An 8004-nucleotide genomic window follows, 5' to 3' on the forward strand; every position below is an offset into this window, starting at 1 on the left:
TCAGGAAAGATACCAAATAAACCCTATCATTCAAATGGGATTCACTCTTAGCAACTTCTCTGATTAATCCATTTAGCAACAAGAGTCAAGGCATCTAACCTCTAATTTTTCCTGATATATCTGAAGACCTTTCATCCATACTCTTTTCAGTAGAGGTAGGGAAAGAACAGCTGATTGCTAACAGCTACCTAAGGGCCCTCTTCTATTTGAATCTATTTCTCTAGCTGTTTCTCTGTCTTTCTCTAAACAAAATAGTATAATCTATGAATAAGACTGCTTAAATAGATTTCCTCTTTCCAGGAGACCAACTTGTAGGGGACAGGGCTCTCTTGAATTCTTGTTTAGAATCATACCCAACAGTCCATTCAAATGTTTTCATTCTTGTGCAAAGGTCCTGAGAGTCACTGTTTAATTTCCTGGCAGGTAAGCTTCATTTCTCAAGGCATGCTGTCAGCCTCATTTGCCCTGCCTGTTATATCCGGTCTCATTTCATCACCAAATACACTTTCTACAAGAACTCACACTGCTTTCATGCAATCTCACATGGAAACACAATGTTCCAGAAGGACTCTGAATCACTTTAGCGATACAGTGGAGAAGAGACCAGATGCTGTGTAAGTAAGTTTCCCACACATCTATTTCCCCTACCTATAAGGTTTTATAAAGGCATCTAAAACAGAACACAAAGATCACGCCTCTGGAAGGATTGAAAAGTATGCTCTAAATACTGTCAGAGTCTAGGTCCTCCTAGATAAAAAGCTATATTACTAGGGATAATTAAAGTTGACTCTATTCCATTCTGTCTTTGCCCAGCACCCTTTCTCCCTATCTCTAACCAACGCATTTCACTCACTACATTTATGGGCTTCAGGATCTATCTCTGTAGAGCTCACCTTATTTGTGAACAGACTTGGAAGAAATAGTTCATTGATGTCAATATTCAATATTCTAACTCAATTCTTCCCCAAGTGCCTTATAACATATACTTATAATATACTCTAATTTTTTTTTCTGAAAATGTGTCCACTTCAGCAGTGAAAGAGATGGTGTGGTGCTCCTGGCCCTGGGTTCCCTCCCTAGGCACATGCAGCCCCGATGTCAATCACTTAATATGGAACCATAGATGGGGATGCAGGGCTCATTTCTTCTCTAACCCCTGTCATCCAAAGAGTCACTAAATTCCTCTGATTTGCTTCTGAATATCATTTTTCTGTATATTCCTATGGAAAGTACTAGTTTAGGCAGCTATCACCTCTCATCTGGACCTTGAAACACTCTTAGCTTCCTAACACTGTCCTCAGTTTTAGCCTCCTCTACTTCATCCTCCACATAGCTGCAAGAACCTAAAATACAAAACACAATTGCCTTTAAACACTTTGGCAGATGTTCTGCATTTCAGGATTAGGGTCCATTTCCTCAGCATAGATATTCCAGCATCACTTCTTTATCTGTTTGCATGTGAGTGTGTAGTACAAATTCTCTTTTTAAAATGAAAGTGGAGGACACGTACATGTAAGATTTTTTTCAAGCCAAGAGTTCAAAGGGGTATATAAAAGACAGTAAATATTCCTCTGCAGTGCACTTCTGGTCCTTGTTCCACTTCCAAGATGAATAACTATTACTCATTTTCTTTTGTGTATCCTTTCAGAAATTGTCAGTGCATATACAAACAAATATATGTTTATAGAAAGGCTCCTTTTTACACAATGAGAGCATTCAATGACATTGTCCTACAACTTGCTTTTAGCATGCAGTCTGATCTTTTGACAATCCTCCCTGTGCCTTTTAAGTTTTCACAATAGGAATTATCTGTAGTTCCCAGAACACTTCATGCTGTTTTCAGGCACACCTCCCAGTGCATATGCCCTTTCTTCTGTGTGGAAATGTATATAGGCTGCAAATGAGAAGAACTTCTACACAATTGCTAACTACTATTCTTTTCTAAGATTCATTTCAGGCATTAACCCTTCATCATGTCTTAGAAACTACCAACTGGTGCTCCCATAGGATCCTATACATACATGTCTCTATCATAGCACCTACCACATAGACCAAGATAACTATGGATGTTTCAAATCCACAGTTCTTCTTCCAAAAATATGCTTTTCAAAAAAGACATTCCTCTAAAAAGAAAAATCTTCCCTTCATGATTAGAAACTTTAAATTGTTTTGTCTGTTTTTTGAAAAAGACTATAAGCTCTACAAGAACAGAGACCATATCTAGTTGCCTGTTTTTTTTTTTTTTGTATTTTCTTTTCTGCTTGAGTAGTTGGATCAATGCTATTGGAAAATTATCCTTTATTCTCAAATTCACAATGCAACAACAGATTTTATTGGGGTTGTGAGAGACAGGGAAAGATACATTGGTTCACTTAGCAGAAGAGTAGTAATGAAGACTCTGAGGACTCTAAAAGGGGTAACTGGGCTCACTAAAGATAAAAAATGCATCTTTCACTTTTTTCTTGTGGCCAGCCTTTTTTATAAGATTTCACCACTGATATGAATTAATCGTAAACATTTTCTTAAGCATATCTGTCAAGTAGTGAATAATAGATTGTTAAATGCTACTATTAACGTCTTTCCCTTTCAATAGATAGAAGTCAAGGAACTTCATGAAATGCTTGATCTACTGAAAACAGAAGTATTTTGGGAAAAGGAATTTCAGTGCTCATGTGGTTTATGGATGAACTATGTACTAACATTTAGTCAACTATAAACATCTACTAATTCTTCCTCCTATGATTTTCAAGTATGATTATGTCATTTGAGCCCCCTCACTGAAACCTAAGCCAACTGGAAACATTTAAACCATTCATTTCTCTTTTGAAATGTTTTACTTTCCTTGATAATGCAAGATTTCATTTGTGTATGAGTGTTTTGAAGGTGCTATGAAGTATTTGGGGGCCTGCCAAGGCAAAAATCATCAGAAACTTAAAGAATGGATATTAAGTGATATTCAGCTAAGACAAACACCCTGGTTTTATCCCTCATTTCTCAGTCACCTCATGGAAGGATTTTAGGCAGGTTGGGTAAATCCTTTGGGATACTCAGATCTTCAAAAATAATACTTTCCTTCTGTTTCACAACAAGTGTTAAAAAAAATTATTACTTCAGTTGTGGTGGAGCAGTGTTCCCAGTTTAAATACAATGGACAGCTCCACATAGAAATAATTCCAATTTAGTCTTGGCTCTAATGTTCAATACAATATAAACCAGGCATTAGGCCAGTTTCATTTTGAAGATCATTGCTTCTTGTTGCTGTCTTTGTGAATGTGTTTAAGGAAGAAAAAGTTGGATGAGGATGCCGTGACTAATTAAAATAATGATTCAAGAGGCCCTAGATTGCACACAATCAGTACTTCAATGTTCCCAGGAGGCTACATCATTTGCACTCAGTGGGAACTCAATAAATTCTTGTGATTGACTCACCTACCAGGAGAATATGGTATTTAAGACAATCTAGCAAGGGAGTAAGATGGAGACAAAGATTTTTTTATTTTGAGGGAGTCTAAAATCTTTAATATCTAAGCTTTTATTATAGGATATTTGAACTGGAAAAGGGTTTAGCAATTATGTAATTTAGCTTCATTTTACAAAGGAGAAACCTACAGAAGCCAAATTACTTACTCAAAGTCCTAGGCTATTTTTTACTAGTCTAGTAGTTAGGAGCCAGACCCTAGAGACAGGCTGCCTGGTTTCAAATTTTGACTCTGCCATTCACTAGCTGTGTAACTTCTGAGTAAGGTATTTAACCTAACAACATTTCCCGCTCTCTCAGCCTCAGTTTTTCAATCTGTAATGGTGGGGAAGGGTAAGAATTGTATAGCATTAAGTAAAGGATTAAATCGCTATTAATGTAAAGCACTGATAACCATACCTCACATATGGAAAATGTTCAGTAAGTTACTATTTATTTTCATTGTATTTCACACTATAATACCCAGTCTGATTCTGCAATCCTAAAATCCCAGGCTTTCAAATGTAAACTCAAACTTTAAAACAATCTAGATAGGCTTGCTTTAATGTGGCTTAGAGTAAAAAAAACAAAAAACAAAAAACAACAACAACAACAAAAAAACGAATATATATATGCTATCTCCAAACAGACAGGCAAAGGGAAGATTTTCCTTCCCCAGCCTCTCCAGACGTTATAAAATTGTAACCCAGAACCTAAGAGAAAAACTTGTGTGATTACTCATATAAGAATAAAATGTATTTACATGCTAGCTAATACCTGTTTCTGCTTTTAAGTGGTACTCACCTATTTGTTCTGTTTGCAAAGGAAATTCTATTATAACCTCAGAGAACTTACTGACAGCATCAAGAGTATGTTTAGGCTATTTTACAAAGTTATTGCTAGCTCCTCAGTGGTGCAAAAACAGTTTGCAATGTTCTTTATTCTGAAGAAAAAAGGCATAAGTGTCCCCATAAAGCAACAGGATAGTATTGTGGAGTTACTGTACTTGGAAATGTTTTCATTGCCATCATTTGAGATTGGTTGATTCACAGGTATTAATACAGAAAAGAAGACCATTTATTAGTTTAGGTCAAGCCCCATCTCCAGGCTCCTGCCTTTATCCTGTTGCTTATCATCATCATCATCAATTATGGAATTAACTTTCCCTTTAGAGAACAGCTACCTGCAACTTAAATAATAACATTCCTAAAGAAATTTTAATGGAAAAAAAAAGTTCATTTCTTTTTTTCTTTACTTTTCTTTCTTTTTTTTTTTTTTAAGACTGTTTTGCTCTATCACATAGGCTGGAGCATAGTGGCACGATCTTGGCTCACTGCAACCTCCAGCCTCCCGGGTTCAAGTGATTCTCATGCCTCAGCTTCCAGAGTAGCTGGGATTATAGGCACGCACCATCACACCCAGCTAATTTGTATACTTTTGGTAGACATGGGGTTTCACCATGTTGGCCAGGCTAGTCTTAAACTCCTGGCCTCAAGTGATACACTCGCCTTGGCCTCCCAAAATGCTGGGATTACTGGTTGGGGCCACTGCACCCAGCCAATTTCTTAATTAAGCTAGAACTTAGGATAATGTACTACCTTGATATTCAAAGTGCAATCTATATACCAGCAATCAGCATTGCCCAGGAAAAATGCAGAATGTCAGGCCCCATCCCACACCTCTGATTTGGAATTTGCATTTTAATAAGATCCCAGAGTGATTCACCTATGTGTTAAAGATTGAGAAGCACTGACCTAGAGAAATTCATGTGGGGGCTGGGAATCTGACAAGCAGTTACTGTTTTGAGTCACCACAGTGATAGTAATGAGATATAATTGAAGTATGTACCAGAAACTTCCAGAGTCTAATATTAAAATAACCACAACAACAGAAACAGTGAATTTTAAGTGGATATTTGGTAAATTAAGTTTGTCTTTCATTAAGCATTATTTATAAAATTGGCTCATTTTCATTTTTGTCATCGTTGTTCACTGTAATGTCTGTAAGAACATTCACTGTTATACTCATTCATGCATGAAGGAAGGAAAGACAATGAATCCATGATAGCTATCTCATATTGGGAACAGCTTGGATTGAGTCCTGCATTGAGTCAGGACTCATTTGATGTAAGGTCTTCTAGGGGTGGCCATTTGGACCATCGTGTCTTCAGATTAGGTACAGAGAGCTGCCTGGTTGGAACTCCTACTTGGTAATCAGGATCCACCTCTTGAATAAAAAGGAACAGCTAGTCACTGGAATTTGAAATACAAGAGTTCAACTACTTGTTAGAAGGTAGTTAATATCATGTTTCCCCAAACTACTGTTCGAAGAGAAAATTTGCCTACTACTGTCTGTGTTTTACTGGCTTTATAGTAGCAGATGTTAGTGGTTATGTTAAGGACAATTTCTGGGAGCTCTTGTCTCCATTTACTCCAACTGCCTCCTGTTCATCTTTAGTCAGTCCTCTTTGTGCGTGTGTGTGTATGTGTGTGTGTGTCTGTGGCTTGGCAGAAACAGTTAAAAGACAAGGTTTGAAGGTTATAATATATAAATGGAAATCATGGTGGTTTTTTAAGATGATAGTTTAGAAAATGGTAACAGTATGTAGTTGCTGTCACACAAACAGTATATCCCATGATGCCAAAAGAACAATCCTTTCTAATTTAATCAATAATATTATTGCCTGAAAAGTCTTGTTCTCAAGTAGATATGTTTATCTGCATCGGAATTATTCTTCACAAGTTTTGCTTTCACTGCTTAGAACCAATGATTTTTGATTGTAGAGATTCTTTACTATGTAAAGATTGCTTTTGTTTCTTAATTTGTGAAAAATTAAGAAAACACTTAATTTTTCACAAATTAAGAAATCAGAAAATACTCTTGATACGATGTTAGTCTGTAAAGCAGACAATGTGTAAACCAATCAGGGATTATATTTTACTTGGGGAAGCAATGGAAAAGAACAAAAATGAATGGAACCTAGTTCTCAAATCTACTAATTTAATGCACAATTATGTCATTTTCCCAGCCATGGAATGGGTAATAATGGTAATAAATAAAAACATAAATATAAGCAATGTTTTAGAAATTGATTCAACTTGCATTTTCTTAAAAACTATTTTTATGATATTATTGTCCATTCTCTTTGTTATATTCTTGTCATTTAATGTTGATGAAAATTTTCTATTAAATTACTCAAGTTACTGCCTATCAGGGTACCGAAACATGCTTAATACAAAAAGCAATAAGCAATAAGTCTTATTTTCCATGGACTTCCTACCCTATTTATATTAGCTAAATATCACAACATATAATAAACAATTCTCTTTTGGGGGTGCGGGCTAACCATCTGAGTTGTGTTTATACAGAACCCTAAATTTTAAAAACATTACTCTTTATTTCCATTTTTCTTGGAGTTATTTCCAATCTATTTATTTCAATGTTTTGTCATAGATGACAGAAGATAAAATAAACTTTGGGTTCTGTTGATAGTGCTCATTAAAAGGAGAAACAAGAAAGAACAAGTAAATCAAGGTTTATTATTTTTCAACTTTGAGTGGTTTCTATTTTCTAATCATGTCTTTAACATTGTTGTGGAAAGGTAATGGGGATTGTAGTAGAACAGGTATTTTCAAAGGCTTATCAGCTGGGTGAATACTTTTGAAAAATCAAGTGCATATACACGTGTTGCTGTGAGTAAACAGACTGTATTATTTAATCATTAGGAAGAAATGTCCAGTGGCATTTCAATTAAAGTCAATCCTTGTTCTGAGCTTATGTATGAATTCAGTTGAACAACTAATTATACAGAACTTTTTGTTATGGTGGTTGTTGATTGCAGCAACTTCCCTATTTAATTGAGTTTAAAAAAAAACTGAAAAGGGGTATGTCAATATAGCCAACAGAATTATATATTTTTTAAAATTCTGAAAAGCATGACACTCTACACGGCAAGGTAGAACAAAGGCTGCATTTGCTTTTTGAGCTTTTTAAATCTTCTATTTTATCAATTATCTGTGGATGCTTACAAGATACCAAAGGAAATGATTGAAAAGGAAAAATATTATCATTATTAATCTACATGATACAACTTGTTAAACTAATTCATTGTCTAATATTGTCCAGTTGCATTTGTGTAGATTAGGCACATATTATTACATTCCTCAGAGTGTTTCTAAATAATATGTTTTGGGTTACTTTGTGGTGTTAACATGTATGTAAACAGAATATAATAAGTCAGTTTGCCAAATGAGAAATATTCATTGTGTATTACGTTTTTAAAATTGAGTTTCTTTTTCCAGCACGACAATCAGAGACATTTACAAATAGTATTTTAAATACGTTATTTGAAGCAGGAGCCGCTACAACTACAAAATACAGAAATTAAATAGTCACACTTTTTATTCTATTCCTATTCAATAAGCTATAGACATATTTATTTCGACCTTAACATAACCTAAAAAGGAAAAGAAAAGAATTCTTAAACCATAGTATATTAAAATAAAACGACACAGTAGGAATGAAATGAAAGACAATTCAATAGCCTT

The 8004-nt window shown here is 35.1% G+C and overlaps 1 protein-coding gene across 4 annotated transcripts in view; it reads right to left on the reverse strand.

The window, feature by feature from the left end:
- GABRB1 (gamma-aminobutyric acid type A receptor subunit beta1) overlaps window positions 1-8004 on the reverse strand; it is a 447651-nt gene that overhangs the window by 399886 nt on the left and 39761 nt on the right. The window lies entirely within an intron of this gene.

This window comes from Pan paniscus, chromosome 3, assembly GCF_029289425.2.
Source record: "Pan paniscus chromosome 3, NHGRI_mPanPan1-v2.0_pri, whole genome shotgun sequence".
In the NCBI taxonomy this organism is placed as follows: domain Eukaryota; kingdom Metazoa; phylum Chordata; class Mammalia; order Primates; family Hominidae; genus Pan; species Pan paniscus.